Raw genomic sequence first — 21335 nt, forward strand, 5'->3', positions numbered from 1 at the left:
TTTCGAAAATTTCGCAGATTCTGCGTTTTCCAATTTAGGGCGGTGTACTTATTTGTATTGGACTATCAAATTCAACTTACATTATCGGCGCTCCTTAAGAGGCTGTGGCTTCAGAGAAAACGTCAGTGGCAAAAATGAAAAACCAAAATCGACTTTCTCAGTATAGGGCTGCCATAACCAAACAAACAGATAAGAAAGTTCTGTAATTACACAAGGAGCAAATAGAGACAGATAGATTGTGAACTTTAAATTGCTACAAAAGAGCAAGCATAAAGTCAGATAAAGGTTCAGTCAATGTAAAAAAAAATCAGAACAGGGCAGAATACTAGACTGGGAGCCTTTAAAGTTACAAGTTGCTAGACGGAGGGCCTTGACAATTACCAAGTCGCTAAACTGAGAGCCTTGAAAATTACAAGTTGCTAGACTGGGAGTCTTAAAGGTTACGGAAACGACAGATAGGAAACTTTAGATACAAAAGAACGACTGAAACTAAACCAGAAAATATGGTCAGAAACACCAAGCGATGGCGAGACATGGGAAATTTTAATCAGATGATTGTGGAAAGAGCAATCAAGAACTAATAAAAAGTAAGGACTGACCCATAAACAGCCAACATCGCTCATTGAGAGAGTTAGGGGACGTCAAATAATGGCAGCAAAGTGAAATTTACACAAGTACACCATGTAAAAGAATAAGAATATAACAAGAACAAATTGAGACGTCTGAAGCCTTCACACTTATCAAGTGGGAAAATCCCAGTCATACATGACAAGGTGGCATGAAATAATAATAATAATAATAATAATAATAATAATAATAATAATAATAATAATAATAATAATAATAATAATAAATGCAATGAAACTCATGGGAATAGAGGAAATATTCTCCACAAGGTCAAAAATAACACTGCAAGTGATAACGTAATAATAATAATAATAATAATAATAATAATAATAATAATAATAATAATAATAATAAACTTTCTACCCCGCGGAACTGTCAGATCACCTAACCCAGAACCACTGCAAAATGGCAAATCAATTGCAACGGGAAAGTCATGACCGTCTTTCTCTCCTAAAAGAATTCTCTCTCTCTCTCTCTCTCTCGGCTGGTCGACCTTGTCCTCTTTTATCCTAACGGATCAAAGTCCTTGCGTCCCTTTTCAGGATTCCACAACATGAGAGTTGATCTGGCGAGAGAGAGAGAGAGAGAGAGAGAGAGAGAGAGAGAGAGAGAGAGAGAGAGAGGGGGGGGCGGCGGGAATGTTGCGAACGACTACAAAGTTTCAGATTATTTATAACTAGAACGAACCGCGATAGGGGTAGAGATAAAAAGACCACTTGAAGAACGGTTTAAGCTATTTAGTTCCAATAATAGCTACTTATATTAATGATTAGTTTCCTTTATATTTTTATGTTTAATTTCTTCTTAATCTAACACTTTCATAACAAATACATACTGTCATTAATAATAATAATAATAATAATAATAATAATAATAATAATAATAATAATAATAATAAGCCTTAGATACATTCGAAATCAAACGCCGAGTCAGATGCCTTTGCCCTTTTCCGTTGAAAGTCATCGAGTTTAGTTGCTGAGGAAAGACACTTCGCTTGCAAGTGTCACCGATTTAGGATGGTGTGACCTAAACAACTGTTTAAATAAATTATCATTTTATGAACACGATTCGGATATGTTTACGCTTGTGTATGCGGTACAATATGATGACAGTTCATACTTTGTGTATACGGTGCAGCAACGACTTTTTCTCCAAAGATAAATATTTCAATTTTCCTTACTGGCTATCTCCGACTCCCCAGGACTCGCTACTACCGCTCTTTCTCTCCTACTGACGGGTGCCTTGCGGTTCAAAGAGGTTTGCAACCTAACCTGTTAACCTTTCATTTCACCCACACCATTTCACTGGCATATCCATAAAATCACGACAAAGGAATTCATGCACATATCTTTAATTCACCTACTCATCAGAAAATGACTTATGGGCTGCTCTATGAGAAAGAGCACGTGCTGGCATAAAGCAAGTTTAATAAAAAACAACAACAACGATACAGCAATATATTTTATGGTGCCATATTTTCCTGTACCCCAAACATGTATCAAAAGTGTGATCAAATAAACGTTATCCCGTCAGCTTTATTTTCTGTAACTTACAGTTTCTTTAATTATAAAATTATAACAATCTTTTTTTTTCTCCACACCTCCTTTTCCTTGCAACCTTCAGGCCTGCATAAATAAGAGCACCAGGCTGCCCTGGCCGGCAGGTTTCAAATAAAAGCATCAATAGTATTTGTAACCAAGAACCTCTGAAATCCAATTATTTTCACTCTTTCTTGAAAAAATAAATACCATGTAACAGATACCCGATATCCCGCCAGGGCAAGACTCTGATACAACAGCGGCTTAGTACCCATAAACTTCTGGTGCAACCATACGCTAGGTACCCTTAAGTTGTGAGGTTTGCTTCGAAAGCAATCACAACCTCTTCCGTACAACCGCGTGCAATACACACGCTGGTACAACTTTAATGTCACGACAATTACCGAGACCAAAAATTCTTAACAGAAATAAATGCAAGATGAGTGGGGTAAATGCAATATTAATCCTTCTACAGTGCAAAGAAAATTAAGCTTTACGACAGGGAAAGATAGGGGCCAAATTTAGGTACTCAGGGACAGTTGTTTCCTTAGGAATGGAAACTAAGCATTACGGCAGTATTACACATGGCCCAAAATGAGGTCGCGTCTTTGGAAATGTTGCAGCCTTTATAGTAAGTGAACACACGACTTAATATCTGCTGTGCCCCAGACAAGATCTTCACCTCCGAAAGCATGACTTCAGGCAAATCGGGAAAGGATTCGTGCTTGCATAACAGTAAATAATAAAGGCAAAAATGTTTTAACGGTGGAAATAGCATTAAATATACTAAACAAAATGACTAGAATATAGAGAATGGTACCCTACAGAGTTAATGCTATATAAAAAAAATATTGAGAAAGCGAACAAGTAACGAATTAGATCATATTCCACTTAACTCGCAAAAGTAAATCAATATCATGATAATTACTATGAAGTAGAGATGAAACAAAAGATAAAAAGTCTCTTTCGAGAAAACTAATATCTTATTGTTCGAGGAACAAAGCTATCATAATCTCCACAGTTTGAAAGATAAGATGTGTCAGAAGTCAGAAGGAAGATTTGTGTTTACCCGTGTTTGTGTCTCTGATTGTCCCTCTATCACCATTTCTTAAAAACTAGTAGATGGATTCCAGTGGAATTTCATGGAAGAAGAAATGAATTGATTTGGAGATGAATCGAGCGGATTTATGAAAGAGGAGACTGTCTTCCTAGATGGACCCAAATCTGAATTTATCTTAAGATGACCTACAATAAGAAATTTACCCCGTAGGAGAGTAGTGCCGTCAGTGCACCTCACGGGGTGAACTGTAGGCATTACTTAAGGTTCTTTGCAGTGCCCCTTTCGGCACCCTAGCTGCAGCCCCTTTCATTCTTTTTACTGCACCTCCAATCACATTCTCTTCTCCATCTTGCTATCCACCCTCTCCTAACACTTGTTTCTTAGTGCAACTGCGAGGTTTTCCTCCTGTTACACCTTTCAAGCCTTTCTACTCTGTTTCCCTTTCAGCGCTGAATGACCTCATAGGTCCCAGTGCATAGCCTTTGGCCTAAGTTCTATATTCCATTCCATCCCAATAAAAAATTTAAACTCTGATCCCGGCTATTATTCGCCTAAACCCTAAAACCCCCTGAAAAAAGGAAGACATAGAGATAAACATGCATTTACAAACAACTATATGACTAAATGTAGTAAAACGCTATCGTAAGTGATATATAACAGAAAATTAACTAATAAATGCAAGCAACGGAAGAAAAATATAACGTACCAGAAATATTAAAAAATATAACAGCGATATTCGACGAACGCTTAAACTCAAAAGTAACAAATTTAAGGAAAACATCTATAATAAAAAATATCCTCCACTATCAAATAAATTTATGAAATCAGCAAATATAAAAATTACTCAAATATACAAAACAACAATGTCTTAAATATACACACAAAAGCCACCTACCAACCAAATTGATAAAAGTTTGATAATAAGCCAATATAAATATTTTAATAAATAATAAATTATTCTCAAATATGCGTACTGAGATATAAACCGATAATTAAATATAAAGTACGCACATTCAAAATTAGAAATTATACGAAAAACCTAAACAAAAATATCAAACAAATGTCCCCAGATGTACACAGCGAAAGTGAACAGCAGACACCTAACTTTAAAAAAAATATAAAACAACACAAAACTCTTTAAACTCTTTATCGGTGACGAAATCGAACAGGTGATAGCAAAGGACCCGTGTTTCGCTTCTCAAGTCGCCTCGTTAAATCAAGGTTGAGCATAGGTCACATGACCTCTGACGTCACGGCATTCCAGCGCAACTTATCCGGTCACCTCGACAATAAACACAAGGTCGGACAACTTGCCGGGCAAAAAGAAAATTAAAAAAAAACTTGTATAGCTGAGAGAGAGAGAGAGAGAGAGAGAGAGAGAGAGAGAGAGAGAGAGAGAGAGAGAGAGAGAGAGAGAGAGAGGCTGCCATAGGTGTAAAAACGAGTTATTGATATAAATAAATAAAGTATACGTATAAATAAATAAATATACAATTACATATATATCAGTATATATATATCATATATATATATATATATATATATATATATATATATATATATATATATATATATATATATATATATATATATATATATATATATATATATATATATATATATATATATGTGTGTGTGTGTGTGTGTGTGTGTGCATATGGGTGTGTGTGTGTGTTTGTGTGTGTGCTTTATTCCTGCTTTCGCTTTCCTATAGTCCATACAATCTCTCTACCCTTAAACGAAGTCTATCACTTCCCTCTGGTTGAAATCTCCATCCTTGTACTACATAAATGATCCTATTATATGTTCTTATATACCATTTACGTATGCTGTTATATCTGCACAGTGTTTCTCAAATAATTTTATTTGCATATGCAACAGTAGGCTTAATGCCTGTACTGGCAAATTTTAAGGACACTAAGTAACCCATTGCATCTTTTCCATTCAAGACTCAAACATGGGCAAGAAATAATAATAACAAAAAGACATATCTGAACCTGACATATAAAATAATAATAATAAAATTCAGGGTTTACAAGTACAAGATTAAAACTTACGAAATAAAAAATTCGCCAGGTGCCACCCCCCCCCCTCTCATTTATATTTTTCGAGTAATATTTTTACCTTTTCTTTTTAGGTAAAGAGGTTTACTGCTTAGTCGTACAAAAGCTTTCGCATATTAAAACATACCTCATTAATGCCACTTAAAATGTTAATTTTCTGTAATAATAATAATAATAATAATAATAATAATAATAATAATAATAATAATAATAATAATAATAATAATAACAATCTTTTGGTTCCCCGTGAAATCAGGATACAGTAAGAAATTTATTCCATAACATCTTGATTTTAGAGACATTTCGCCTCCTTGTTGATTCATTCTTAAACAAGGCAAAGAAAAAGTTGCTAAATTTGCCAACCGAATCGTAAAATTCAATGAACTTCGCATACAATCGTTTTACCAAATGAATGGGAGCAATTTGAAAACAGCAACAAGCAAAACACATTCTCGACAGAAAATTTAAAAGAAAAATAATTCAAATTGCATATTCAATGAAAGGGATTTTAGTTAATTTAAGGACAATAGAAATCGACATTGCTACCCTTAATTTTTGAAGGGAGTATGCTTTGAGAAATCACAAAGTGATTATGCATGACATTAAAATATTAAAAAAATTATAATGATGAACATAGTTATGATCATTATAAAAGGATGCATTTATCAGTAATAAAAATGATAATGTCAAATAGTAAATAGTAAATTGATATTTTGGTATGAAAATCAACCATATATCAAAAATGAAAGTGCAGATAATAATCAAATTTTCAAAGTTATTAACACAAGATTGATGATAACAATGATGAAGACGATCACAATCAAACATCATCAAAACAATCGAACGATCAACAAGCAAAACAATTTAACGATGACGACAGAAAATTTAAAAGAAAATATAATTCAAATTGCATATATATATATATATATATATTTTAGTTAATTTAAGGACAATAGAAATCGTGATTCATTTATCACACATTACAGGTGAAAAATAAGAAACTGTACCTGACCGGTTTCGACTTAATTTTTGAAGGAGTTTGCACAAATATATATACTACAAGAACAGAAATCACAAAATGATTATATGAGGTAGGAGTGGCATTAAAAACTATTAAAAAATTATTGCTGAAAACAGATGATACCCCACCTAGATCCACACCTGACAGGTGTCATGATCATAAACTCATTAACATTACATTTATACAGTGTTAAAAATGATAATGTCAAATCTAGCTTCATAAAAGAAAGTTAAACCATGATATGAATATCAGTCAAGGGATGTATAAATCAATCCTTTAATATCAAAAATTTGAAATTGTTTAAACTTTAAGGTAGGCAGTATAGATAATGAAAATAGGATTATCATATTTGTAAACACAGTTATTAACACAAGATTGAAACTGATAACAATGAGGTGAATCTGAGGTGGGGTATGGTCTGTTTATCAGCAATGTCCCCAAACATCATTGTGATTTTTACAACAATGAGAGGGGATCGAACGATCAACCGAGAAGTACAATTGTAACGGTGACGATATAGTGACTACACTCTGCATCAGTCCTTCGTCAATATTGGAAATAAAGTCGAAATATATATATCTATTTTTATATAATATATATATATATATATAATATATATATATATATATGTATGTATATATATATATATATATATATGTATGTGTGTGTATATAGTATATATAGATATATATAGATAATCAGTTACCTTAACCATTAGTACTAAGAAATCAATATAATGACGGCATTTGAGAGCACAGTGCCTTCAAAAAACTCACAGATAAGAAGGCCACTGATTTTAAAATTGCCCTTAAGACTAGACAGATTCATGCCACTCATGTAATAAAAACAATCTAGCATGTAATCCCTTCCTAACCTAACCTACCTAACTTAACCTAACCTCCTCTTCCTCCTCCTGTATGTATGTATGTATGTATGTATGTATGTATGTATATTTATATATATGTATATATATATATATATATATATATATATATATATATATATACATATATATATATAAATATTTATATATATACACAATATAGATATGTATATATATGTGTGTAGAGAGAGAGAGAGAGAGAGAGAGAGAGAGAGAGAGAGGGTGGGAGTCTGCACGCAGCAGATTTTCTCAAGACTGAATAACAACACAACAGCTAGACAAAAAAAAAAAAAAAAAAACTCCCAGTCTCAGAGTTTTTCCTGCAGGTCTTCAACTTTTACCTTAGGACGCCGCCAAAGGTTAACCGGAATGACCTAGGCGCACTCATTTAAAAAGATTTTAGAAAATATATGCGCTTAGAAAATAACGAGGGTGTTTCTTAGACAAATATTTTATATTAGATAAATATATATATATATATATATATATATATATATATATATATATATATATATATATATATATATATATATATATATATATATATATATATATATATATACTGTATATATTGATCACTTTTACCAATCATATAAGTTTTTCAAAAGCTACATTAACCTATTAACTTTCTGACAGTACGAGTATATACATACATACATCATACATACATACTTATGTATACCTATATATGTATATACAAATATGTAAAACATTCATATATATTATGTATATATTCACACATACAAAACACAAACAAATATAAAATGCAAGCACCACAACTTCCTAACCTTTCCTAACCCACCGACCACACCTAAACACGACCAGACTTATCACTTACCCACCATTATTTTTCCCCTCAATAAATCCACCACCTCGCTTCGTTCGAATCCTTATAAAAGCTTAACTGCTCGTTGACTGATCCCCGGATGAGCTTTCTCATCCTCTAAGTGACCCATGCAGGAGAGAGAAGGATGATTTAGGGTGAACGCAAAGCCTTTTCCCAATGTTTTTCAATCGGTTTTCACTGTCTAGTATTTCTGCTTGGTGGGGGCCAGTGTTGCTGCAACCGCTTGAAAGTTTCAGAACAATGCCGAGCTATGAAGGGGTTCCTTCAGGATAATTGTTTAAGTCGATTATGTATGCATGTGTTTATATTTTCATGCATTTATGTACGAAGCTATGTATTTGTGTATGCAAACATTAAGCTACAAAGGTCGTGTAATGTCGAATTCATTCAACTACGGAATACACACAGATGGGGACTTTATACATATATATAAATATATATATAAAATTTATATATATATACATACATATATATATGCATATATATGCATAATAGTTTATATATATATATATATATATATATATATATATATATATATATATATATATATATATATATGTATATATATATATACATATAAATTTTACATAAATTACACTGACTATTTAGCTATGCAGCATAATTTTGTAATACTGTAAGTATTATCAAATGTCATATATTACAAAAATTTTCTCATAAAAGTATGTTTTCATACTAATATAATTTGGACGGCCATGAAAACCCCTCTAAAATTTGAATACAATTTGATGTAGATATTTTTATGCTTAATTTGCGCAAATACTTAATGGCGCTAACCAAAATGCATAGTGACTTGCTCAGAAAGCCTTCTAAGAAAAACGAGAAGCCACATGTATAAACAGAGAGAGAGAGAGAGAGAGAGAGAGAGAGAGAGAGAGAGAGAGAGAGAGAGAGAGAGAGAGAAACATGACAAGGCAGAAAGAATAAGAATAAAAATATTTCAACAAGGGTAAGTAAATCTGGTGTTACTGTGCCTGGTATTACTTTGCTGTTAGTTTGAATGTGATCATTATTAACTGACTTAGCCGAACTCATTGCTATCATATACTCTATGCCACGTTGATGTTGATTTAGTAATTATTATTATTATTATTATTATTATTATTATTATTATTATTATTATTATTATTATTATTATTATTATTATATTATTATCGTAGTAGTTGTAGTAGTAGTAGTAGTAATAGTAGTAGTAGTAGTAGTTTAATTTTGCTGCTACTTTTAGAAGAAATGAAATTTAAAATACGTGCGAATTCCAAAGAAGCGTACGACTAAACACACTTAAAAATCAGAATAAACAGGGAGAATTAAAAAAATGTAATAGAACAAAAAAAAGGGGAAAAACATTGTCCAAACATATCTACAAATAATAACAAACAAAGCTCAGCGATAAAAAAGACAAATACCAACATTAAAACTAATTAAATAAAAAAAATGGGAACATCTAAAAATGACAGTTACTATGAAGCACGAGTAGAGAAGAACGGCAACTCAGCAAACGAGAAGAGGTAAACAGGAACAATAATAAAGAAGCATGGGAGATAAAAGCAAAACCACAGATACATAAACAGAAGAAAAGATAAAGAGAAATGGGTAAGATATAGAGTTGAATAGAGCTGCAATAATGTTCGAATAAATAAGAGGGGAAAACGGATAATGATGAATAATGATCCACAAATTATCGAAAATGGAAAGGAAACAGCATCTCATAAAGGTAAGAATAATAATGAAAAAATAGAAATATAAGAAAGCCACGGAGATAGGCGAAAAGTCAAGATGGAGGTTGTAATAAATGAAATGTACGACAGAAAAGGAAATAAAAAGAAAACAAGCAAAAACAATAAAGGAAAACAACTGAGAAATGCGAGAGAAACCAGAAGGGAAATCATATAATGGAAATTATTATAAAAAAAGTTAAAGGAAAAAATCTTACAAGTTTCCAACCGAACACAGCCACAAAAATACATGCGACAGGAGTCACAGGACACGAGGGAAATACAAAGAACGAAAGAAAACGGTACAAAAGAAGAGGAAACGAAAGAGGAAAAGAAAGAAAGGAAGAAGGAAAAGGAAAAAATTTGAAAAATTTGCAACTGAAAACAGCCACAAAAATATGTGACAGGACACGAGGGAAATGCAAAGAACGAGAGAAAACAGTGCCAAAGAAGAGGAAACGAAAGAGAGAAATGAGAGAATGGGAGGGGGAGAAATATCGAAGAAAAACTTTGGAAAAAGGAAAAATTTTTTTAAATTTGCAACCAAAAACAGCCACAAAAATATGTGACAAGACACGAAAGAAATGCAAAGAACGAAAGAAAACAATGCCAAAGAAGAGGAAACGAAAGAGGAAATGAGAGAATGGGGGGTGGGAAAATATCGAAGAAAAACTTGGAAAATAGAAAATTTCTTTAAAATTTGTAACCGAACACAGCCACAAAAATATGTGACAAGATACGAGGGAAATGGAAAGAACGAAGGAAAACGTTACAAAATAAGAGAAAATGAGAGAATGTGAGGGAAAAATATCGAAGAAAAACTTGGGAAATAGCAGGCGGCGGCGGCGCCATGTTGGTGGCGTCGCTGGCCAGGGCATCCCAGTCAACGGGGTCACTTTCACCCCCCCAACGTCACGGGTGGGCGGGCATCGAGTACAAGGGCTGAGGAGAAGAATGGTGACCACCGGATGGGGCACGAGGTTGAGGGGGGGGGGTGTTAGTAGAGGCCCTTAGGAGAGGCCCTCGGGAGAGGCTATGCCCATGGTGTACATAGGATGCCATGAGGGAAGGTGGGCGGGGGGGCAAATGCCCAGGGTTACCACGATACCGGGCGTTAGGATTTGCGCATGGTGAACGCTGTATAGGCCATGTGGGAATTTCATACCCAGGGGTAGTAACCACGGGGCGGGGTTCAGGTCATAGGAAGAAGGGGGGGGGGATTATGACCATAGTGAACGCGAGGTCAGTCATGAACGAACGGGCGTATATGCCTATGATAAAGTGGACTGTTGACCATGGGATGGGGCGCTGGGGCATGGGTATATATGCCCAATGGAGTAGCTTTCCCCACCCACCACCGACCGGCAGTCTCCTCCCTTGATCGCAGACCGGCTTTTATAATCTTGCCATAAAAGAAATTAAGTAAAGGTTAAGATGGTCGATTTACATCTGCATTTAAAAAACAGGGTACGATTATAAAATAATTATAAAAACATTCGGTATTTCCGCACTCATTTAAAAACAGGCAACGATTACAAAATAATTTTAATACATTCAGTATTTCCGTAATCATTTAAAAACAGGAAACAATAATAAAATAATTTTAATGCATTCAGTATCTCCGCACTCATTTAAAAACAGGCAACAATTATAAAATAAGTTTAACACATTCAGTATTTCTGTACTCATTTAAAAACAGGCAACGATTATAAAATAATTATAAAAGCATTCGGTATTTCCGTATTCATTTAAAAACAAGCAACGATTATAAAATAATTTTAAAAACATTTGGTATTTCCGTACTCATTTAAAAACAGGTAACGATTATAAAATAATTTTAAAAACATTTGATATTTCCGTACTTATTTAAAAACATGCAACGGTTATAAAATGATTATAAAAACATTCGGTATTTCCGTACTCATTTAAAAACAAGCAACAATTATAAAATAAATTTAAAACATTCAATATTCCCGTACTCATTTAAAAACAGGCAACGATTATAAAATAAGTGCAAAAACATTCAGTATTTCCGTCTAAACATTTGAAGAAAAATTTGGAGTAAAAAATAATTGAAAGCAAATGAGCCGATTTTCTAAAATATAAAAAACCAATGTATTACCAACCAATCGCCGTCATAAATTGCGTAAATTTTAAAATAATTTCAAAAAGTAATTAATTACATGCTATATACAATCAGTGAATGGGTTGCTTTACTACAGATGTTCACTAAACTCCCTGCCTTGAATCTCACGCCTCATTGTGACTCAGCTGACCACTCCAAAAAGTACGCTACAAAAGAATATAAACAACATTCCAATAGGAAGGCTCCAAAGATATAGGCAATATATATACAATTTAGTAAGCTAAAAAAAACAAAGAAACGATATACCAACAAGTAGGCTACAAGGGGATAAACCAGCTAACCATTCAGTGGTCAACGAAGACAATAGCCACTATAGCAATAACGTGGGCTACAGTGGCAATAAACAATCTAATAAATAACAAACAGAACGGCAAAATTAATTATGATGAATGGTGTCAGTTTCATCATTCTAAACATAAAGCAATGGCCAGCTACATGTTCATTCTTTTGTGTGCAACATCGAGAATCTACGGGCAATGAACTCCACGATTAAACTCGTCGCCGTCCAGCCCGAGGAAAGCCTCTCATGCAACCCCCCATCCTACCCCAGCCCTACCCCAATGCAGCATCGAGATGGTATGTCACAGGTACACAAGTTTACCAATACGTAACCTTCATTAAGTAGTTAACAATGCTCGAGGCACAAAGAACCATCGTTCGGTTTCCAGACCGGGAGAAAACAAGTAAAGAATGCGCCGAAGTTTCTTCGGCGCAATCGAGTTTTCTGTACAGCGTATAATGCTGTGTGAACCGCGGCCCACGAAGCTTTCAGCCACGGGCCAGTGGTGGCCTGTACTATGGCGTTGCCAGAATCACGATCATGGCTAAACTTAACCTTAAATAAAATAAAAACTCCCGAGGCTAGAGGGCTGCAATTTGGTATGTTTGATGACTGGAGGGTGGATGATCAATATACCAATCTGCAGCCCTCAGTCAGTAGTTTTTAAGATCTGAGGGCGGACAGCAAAAGCGCGGACAGAAAAAGTGCGGACGGACAGACAAAGCAATCTCAATAGTTTTCTTTTACAGAAAACTAAAAGGAATGGCATGGGCGTGTTTCCTTAAAACCCAGTAAATCCCTGACGACCTAAGCAGTGATTTGTGTTGAGAGTTGTTAGTGACATGCTTGGCTCACAGCTGGAGAGAGAGAGAAGACGTAAGGAAAACGATATACTTCCCAATATTAATATTATTTCATAATGGAAAATAAGATGGCCTCAAAATTACAAAATATCAAAGATATCAAAACTAAGAGTAAACTGTACCGTACCATTAGTTACCGTCATAATCAATCCTTAGTCTTTCAAAAATGACTTATCAGTAGGAATGATAAAATACTGCAACTTTAAATATAAAAGAATGTGACATTTCATTAAACGTAAATAAAAACAAATAAACATCGTTAACACTGATAATAAAACAAAACAAAATTGAACGTGTAAAGCTATTTTTGTCTTAGAAAATGAGTAACAAGTCACGAATCGATCAGGATCCTGGATTCGATGTGCATTTTTTGAAAGCGATTCGCGTTACTGACTTAAACTTTTACCTTGTCGAAAATATATTTCACACCAATAATTATTATAACTTTACTAGAATTTCAGTGATTCCTGTAGAATGGTTTGAGCTATATCTGTCCACTTTGTCGACTAAACGCATCGCTTCAACTACAAGTGTGCAAACCTGAAAGGTATTTTATAAATTATATACACCCCACTCAGGTGGCCCTCGGCCTCATTGTGACCAATTGCGGAATGCGATAATTATCGTCTTTTTTTTTCCTCAACAGAGCAATAGCGTAAACCTATTCTTTTCAAATGTGAATTAGACATGGGAAAGGAGTAGCAATAGAGTTGGACAAACTGAGGTGAATTTAGGAATGGAATGGAAGGGAATATAGAGTTTAGGACAAAGGCCAAGCACTGGGACCTATGAGGTCATTCAGCGCTGGAAAGGAAACTGAGAGTAGATAGGTTTGAAAGATGCAACAGGAGGAAAACCTTGCATTTGCATATGAAATAATTGTTAGGAGAGGGTGGATAGCAAGACGGAAGAAACCTAATATGAATGGAGGTACGGTAACAAGGAATGAGAGGGGTTGCAGCTAGGGGCAGTAGGGACGCTGCAAAGAACTTTACCAATGCCTACAGTGCACCACGTGAGATGCACTGACGGCACTACCCCACTACGGGTGAATTTAGCTTCAGAAATACGAGAACCGTAACCGATGCAGTACGCTGCATTCTCATTGAATTCCCACAAAGATTTATTTACTTATTTTCACTGAAATGTAAAATCAATATATTTAATTTTCAATGGATTCCCAATATCCAATGTTGCACTCTCACTGATTTCTCATGTTGATTTTTGTGGTTTTCATTGAATATTCACTGGAACATGTCGCATTTTCATTGAATTCTCAATGAAGAATGTTGCATTTTCCCTAATTTCTCAAAGAAGAATGTTGCATTTTCACTGAATTCTCAATGAAGAATGTTGCATTTTTATTATTTTCTCAAAGAAGAATTTTTCATTTTCACTGAATTCTCAATGAAGAATGTTGCATTTTCATTAATTTCTCAAAGAAGAATGCTGCATTTTAATTGAATTCTGAATGAAGAATGGTGCATTATCATCAATTTTTCAAAGAAGAATGTAGCAATTCTATTGCATTTCTATTGAATTCTCAACGAAGAATGTTGCATTTCCATTAATTTCTTATGAAGGATGTTGCATTTTCATTGAATCCTCAATGAAGACTGTTGCAAGAAAATTTGCATTTTTGACGGATTCCCAGTGAAGAATGTTGCAACTTCATTGAATTTCCGATAAAGGATGTTGCCTTCTCATTGAATTCTCGAAATAAGAGTTGCATTTTTACATATTTTCCAGTTATAGAAATGCAGTTGTCATTAATTCCCAACGAAGACGCTTAAGCCGTCACTGAAATTTCACTGAAAATCGCATTTTCACCGAATTCAAAATTCCCAAAGAAGCATTTTCACCGAATTCATAATTCCCAAAGAAGTAATCAATATTTGCTATGAAATACCTAAATTAATAAAATTGTATAAAAAGAATTTTCAAGGAGAAAGCCCAAAACTGAATGAAATTCCATGACGGCAAACACTGCGTTCATACCGAGATGCCAAACGAACAACGTTCCATTTGCAATGACTTCTCTGCGAAGAAAGTTGAGTTTTTCTTGAATTCCCAAACGCACAATGTTGCATTCGGCGCTCCAGATACGAGGCCCACTCGCCTTGCCGGATTGCAAAAGCATGGAATGTAGGTCAGAGGGGTAAGCGACCTCCATCTCTCACACAAGACATTTATCATTCATTTTGACGTACTGAGATACGTATATTTCCAAGTCATATGCATCTCCAAGCTACCTACTATATTTAAGAGCTATCTTCAATATAAATGCTTTGTAGTTTCAGTTTCATACATTTCAAAATCCAATACATTTCTGAGATCCATACATAAAACCCAACTTGATTAATTCGACTATGTTTGTTATATGAAATCCTTTATGACATATGAAGCTATATACATTTCCATGTTGCATACATCAATCCCTGTGTATAAAATTGCAAGAAATTGCAATACTGTACAATGTACAAAGTTACACGCATCGAGAGAGAGAGAGAGAGAGAGAGAGAGAGAGAGAGAGAGAGAGAGAGAGAGAGAGAGAGAGAGAGGAATGGATTTTCTCTAATATTTCAACATACAACAAGAGATGGATAGATATATCAAAGCCATAAACCACTACCACTATGAAATGCTCCTTAACCTCCAACAGCACGTCTAAACCTTCACAAAGTAATATAATAAAGCGGACTACTCCAGTAGCAAGGCAAAATACCGAAAATGTAAAAGAGATACGAAACACCTTATCATTCTCAAAGATTACAACATAAACTAATGAACGCAGTTTCTGTCCCTTCTTACGCCCAGGAGGAAAAAAATCTCCCCAGTGCCCATCCGTTTAAACCTACATCTCAAAACCTGAACAAATTTGGATGAAGAGAAACCGCTTTTGAGATTTGGAGCCTTTCCGCAGATCATAATACTGTGCATAATTCATTCTTTATCTCTATGTAATACACTTATAACTGTTCATTATCTTCGTTCGACTCTCCGACCGGCTAATTCTTTAGAGGAATTTATTTCTGGTGACAGAAATTCATTTCTCGTCATAATGTGTTCGGATTCCACAATAAGCTGTAGGTGCCGTTGCTAGGTAACCAGTTGGTTCTTAGCCACGTAAAATAAATCTAATCCTTCGGGCCAGACCTAGGAGAGCTGTTAATCAGCTCAGTGGTCTGGTTAAGCTAAAATATACTTTTTTTTTTTTATTATCTTCATTCGTTTATTCCATTGTCACTGTATTACTATTCTCATTGGTTTTTATCCTTCCTCCTTTTCACATACGAGCACTATACTAAGTGGAAACTTGCTTTGTTGGCTTGAATTTAATTGAATTGAATACAGAGACTTGGCCAACGGCCAAGCACTGGGACCTATGAGGCCATTCAGCGCTGGAAAGGAAACTGAGAGGAAGTAGGTCTGAAAGGTGTAACAAGGGGAAGGCTTCCCAGTTGCACTATGAAATATTTGTTAAGAGAGGATGGATAGCGAGCAGAAAGAAAGACAGTATGAATGGAGGTACAGTAAAAGGAATGAAAGGGGTTGCAGCTAGGGGCCGAAGGGAAGCTGCAAAGAACCTTAAGTAATGCCCACAGCTCACTGACGGCACTAACCCCGAAAGGGGCTTTGTTAGTTTGTTCTCATATTCGTTTGCATTTTGAGAATCATAACACTTCCTCAAAAAGTACAAAAGCTAGACCTTCTGATTAACTGACTTTGTCTACATGGTAACGTCACAACTAAGTCTATTAGCAGATCGGAGGGTGTAAGTATTTACTCAAAACAACGATTGACACCTATTACTCTCTCAATATACCTAATGTTCAGTCTTTCATTCCCATTCTCATAGGGGAATACCTTTTTTCTCTCTTAGCCAGGTGACTGGTATTATTCCATGCCATTTAGGCTCATTAAAAAGGAAAGCCTCAAATACTCCAAGAAAGTTTTTTTTTTTTTTTTTTATTCCTTACCGTGTATTCTTTTACTGCCCATAAAATTTCCCCCCCCCCCTCCCCCGCCATCCCTTCTCTTTTCTGATATTTCCCTCTCATAATAATTATACTCCTAAAGGGAGAAATATCGGGGGGAAACATATATATATAATATATGTATATAAGATATATATATATATATATATATATATATATATATATATATATATATATATATATATATATATATATATATACATATACATAAAGAACATATCAAACAATCATCAAACAAAAGCTGACAGCCGAAAAGAGACAAATCCAAACTTAACACAGCGCCACTAAACAATACACGAAAACACAGCAATAGTAAGTCAAGGCATGAACCTCTGTTTCTCGAGCGGTTGACCTTTGACCTTCCTTCGCCTCCCTTGAAGACCTGACAATGGACTGAGGCTAATGGCGTCACCATAAAAGCCGCTGCCTCTCGTCTTCCTCAAACACTTGCGGCCGGTTTGTTTTCGGCTTTTGACTTCGGCTTTCGATTTCGGCTTTTGGCTTCAGCTTTCGGCTTCGCTTTTGACTTTGCTTTTGACTTCGGCTTTCGACATCGGCTTCTGACTTCGCTTTTGACTTCGGCTTTCGGCTTTGCTTTTGACTTCCGATTTTTATTACTTCGGCTTTTGACTTCGGCTTTTGACTTCAGCTTTTGACTTCAGCTTTAGACTTCAGCTTCGCTTTTGACTTAGGCTTTTGGTTTCGGCTTTTGGCTTCAGCTCTCGCCTTCAGCTTTTGACTTCTGCTTTAAAAGCTGCTGCCTTGCCTTCGTTGTCCGTATTTCGCAAGCACTGTTCAAACACAGGTTCGTGACGCAAGGGTCTTGTTTCCCACAGAGAGAGAGAGAGAGAGAGAGAGAGAGAGAGAGGTTGAAGAAATAAGAAAATATACGTTCTTCATCACCAGTGAATGTCCAAAGAGAGAGAGAGAGAGAGAGAGAGAGAGAGAGAGAGAGAGAGAGAGAGAGAAAGCACGTTTCTCTCTTTGTTTAATTATGTAATGAAAGACTTAAGATTACGCCATACACACACACGTACGCAACCTTACCTTTCTTTCTCTCTCTCTCTCTCTCTCTCTCTCTCTCTCTCTCTCTCTCTCTCTCTGAAGTTCAGAAGGTCAAGTCCTTAACCCGAATTCCTTTTGCTGAAGTGGCTTTCAGGCGAAATGTGAGAAAATCCCAAGATGGTGCAAGAGAGAGAGAGAGAGAGAGAGAGAGAGAGAGAGAGAGAGAGAGAGAGAGAGAGAGAGAGGTAAGGAATGTCGGATTCGAGTGGCAATCAGTCACAATGAGACCCAAAACCAACGAAGAGATAGGACTGAAGTGAACTCAACTGAACACAGAATTAGGCCAAAGGCCAAGCACTGGAACCTAACAGGTCATTCAGCGCTGAAATGGAAATTGACAGTAAAAGGTTTGAAAGGAGTATCAGGAGGTAAACCTCAAAGTAGTTGCACTATGAATCAATTGTTAGGAGAGAATGAAGCGTAAGATGGAAAGATAATATGAAAGGAGGCACAGTGAAAGGAATGAAACGGGTTGCAGCTAGGGGCCGATGGCACGCCGCAAAGAACCTTAAGTAATGCCTACAGTGCACCATATGAGGTGCACTGACGGCACTAACCCCCCCCCACCAACCACTGCCGATTTAAACAGCTGCTAGGAATAACCGCCATAGGACGTTGGAACCGTTGATTCGAACTAACTAACAGGATTAAGGCATTTAATTTGACGAGCAGACAGGATTACCGAACTTCAAAACGTCGGCGCAGTCTTAACTTGCAGAAAGGATTAAGGAACGCGGAATAAAAAAGACATAAACTGATATTACGGTAGAATTAAAGAAAGTTAAGGGCTAAAGACTTTTAGATGTATATAATAGTGTTTCTCTCTCTCTCTCTCTCTCTCTCTCTCTCTCTCTCTCTCTCTCTCTGCAAGCATATTTTATATAATATATACAGAGAGAGAGAGAGAGAGAGAGAGAGAGAGAGAGAAAAGAGAGAATAGAGATAAAATATAAATATAAATATATGCTTATATATGTATATATATATATATTTATATATATATACATATACATATATATACATATGAACGAGTGCATGTATAAATTAAACCTTTTTTCTAAGCCACGCCCGAAAAAAGCAAAAACGTGAGAATGAATTAAGGGCGGGGCTCCATAGTATCATAAGCAAATAAAGAATCGCATACCTACGACTGCAACAGCGGCACGTTCTAAACATCGACGTTCCTCACCTAGAAAGAGAGGGAAAAAATGAAATTAGAAACTCACTGTCGATACATTAAAAAACAGACAATAATGCTATATGTATATATATAGTATTATTGTCTGTAATATATATAAGTATATATATATTACATTACATATATATATATATATATATATATATATATATATATATATATATATATATATATATATATATATATATATATATATATATATATATATATATATATATATTTAAATATATATACACAAATATATATATATATATATATATATATATATATATATATATATATATATATATATTATGGAGTTAATTTCCCCTCCACATTCAGGCCTCGGATTAGTAAGCGTATCCAAAACAGTGAGGAAATGATGCCAGAAATTCACTGTGCCAGTAAAGAATTCAATTTTCTGGTAAATGTGACCAGCTGATATTATGTATCTAACATTAATCCTAACAAGCTTGTTAGGGTTAATGTTAAATACTTTTTTCTTCTGTTTTTGGGAATAATGTCATTTTATCAGAAGTTCAATGGTGGATTTTTTTGTTAAAATTCTAGTTTTTTTTCCAGAAAGTTAGTGTCAATACGCTTAGTGGACTTGTTATAATGTTAATTTCGTGTTTCATTACTTGCCATTTTGCTTTCATTTCAAATTTAAAGCTCACTGATGTAATTATTAGCTTTATTTTTTTAAATAATGATTTACTTGTCCTCAATTCCAGTCAGACTCCTGATTTGTGAATTTTTCATTTTCTCTATTTTTAGCCCTGAAGATGGCATTTGCATCCTGAAACGTTGGTAATGGAAATAAATTAATTCATAAATGGAAATGCTGAAGTTTCTGATGGCCAAACTGTGCCTATTATATAATATATATATATATATATATATATATATATATATATATATATATATATATATATATATATATATATATATATATATATATATATATATATACATATATATATATATATAGACAAAATCCACGAAGGAAAGAGAAAACAAGCGGATTTTGTTTTTATTTATATTTTCATCACGTTCCATATTTTCGTGATTCTGTTATACATACATATACACATATATACATACACATATATACATATATATGTATACATACACACATAATATATATATAAATATATAAATTTATATATGTATAAAACTATAAAACTGTATGAAGCATCACGATTAAAGAAACAGCACCTTTACTCATCAGTGAACTCGACCTTTTCGCGACCTCCGCCCTACAAATGACGCTCTGACTTAATATCACAAAGAGAATCATCACAACAGATTAAAAGCAGAAAAAACTGGTCTTCAGGGAAAACGCCGTCATCCCGCTAAGTGCTTTTCACCAAAGGGTTCTTGAGTCGATTGCTTGAACGTGCGACATAATTACCTCAAACTGTTGCTTTTCTCAACCTCATCAACAAACGGTTAACATAATGGAGTAAAGTTTTCTCCAGTGTAAAACTGTATACGATATATTTATCTACGCGGATGAGGTTTTCAGGAAATCCCGGAAAGCCGATGCAACACGTTGACAAAGAAATTTAGGAAATATTGAACGAACAAAAATTTTAATACTACTCTATTTTTTTTTACAAATTTTTCACCTTCAAAGGACTGAGTAAGATGAGTTTCATTGATTTTTGTCTGAATTTTACTCGTAACCAGAAAGAGCCTGATATAAACGGCACAAATTAACCTGCTTACTGCAAGCACAGCGATTGTTTAAATTTGATTTTCCTTCACGGGTGATGACTTACTTATCTCTCCTAGTTTAAACTGGCAATGAAAAAATCACTGGCTCTGTATTATGATCAGTTACTGCCACAGTGTGGGGTCTGCGGTGGGAGGCTGAAACCAACATTCTTTGAAAGCTTGAATTTCAAGTCAACGGCCCCTGTGTGTTTGTTCCATGTGAATAGGTTTCATCTACCGAAATAATAATAATAATAATAATAATAATAATAATAATAATAATAATAATACCAAATTCCATACCAGTACCTAATA

Source organism: Macrobrachium rosenbergii, chromosome 54, assembly GCF_040412425.1.
Source record: "Macrobrachium rosenbergii isolate ZJJX-2024 chromosome 54, ASM4041242v1, whole genome shotgun sequence".
Taxonomy (NCBI): domain Eukaryota; kingdom Metazoa; phylum Arthropoda; class Malacostraca; order Decapoda; family Palaemonidae; genus Macrobrachium; species Macrobrachium rosenbergii.